This window comes from Penaeus monodon, chromosome 34 (genome assembly GCF_015228065.2).
Source record: "Penaeus monodon isolate SGIC_2016 chromosome 34, NSTDA_Pmon_1, whole genome shotgun sequence".
NCBI classification, from domain to species: domain Eukaryota; kingdom Metazoa; phylum Arthropoda; class Malacostraca; order Decapoda; family Penaeidae; genus Penaeus; species Penaeus monodon.
Window position 1 is genome coordinate 33,942,551 of NC_051419.1, and position 333 is coordinate 33,942,883.

General features: G+C 41.7%; 1 protein-coding gene across 1 annotated transcript in view; it reads right to left on the bottom strand.

The window, feature by feature from the left end:
• LOC119594765 (chymotrypsin BII-like) overlaps positions 1-333 on the bottom strand; it is a gene marked incomplete in the record, with an annotated part of 2,082 nt that overhangs the window by 133 nt on the left and 1,616 nt on the right. The window contains 1 exon segment of the mRNA XM_037943856.1: positions 1-177.

Genomic DNA, 333 nt, shown 5'->3' on the forward strand with positions numbered 1-333 from the left:
ATTGTTAAAATAGATGCTGCTTGTTTCCCGTTCACACACCTCTTCTTTTCCTGTAGCAATTTTAGAGTCTTGGAATTTGCATACGAGTTTGGTCATCATATCAAATTTCTGATGCTTAATCTTTATAATTAGGACTAAGTGTAATGTACTAATGCGATATTTCTAATACTCATATCAGTGTAGCAGACAGTATATTGGTCACTGAAATGATCAGCGTTGACAAAGAGATTTATTTGCACGCCAAGTATCACCTGTCCGCATTTGATCCGCTGAAAGCCAGACAGACGCGAAGGAGAGAGGCGTCCCGGCTCTCCTGCTCAGGGGGTGATGCCG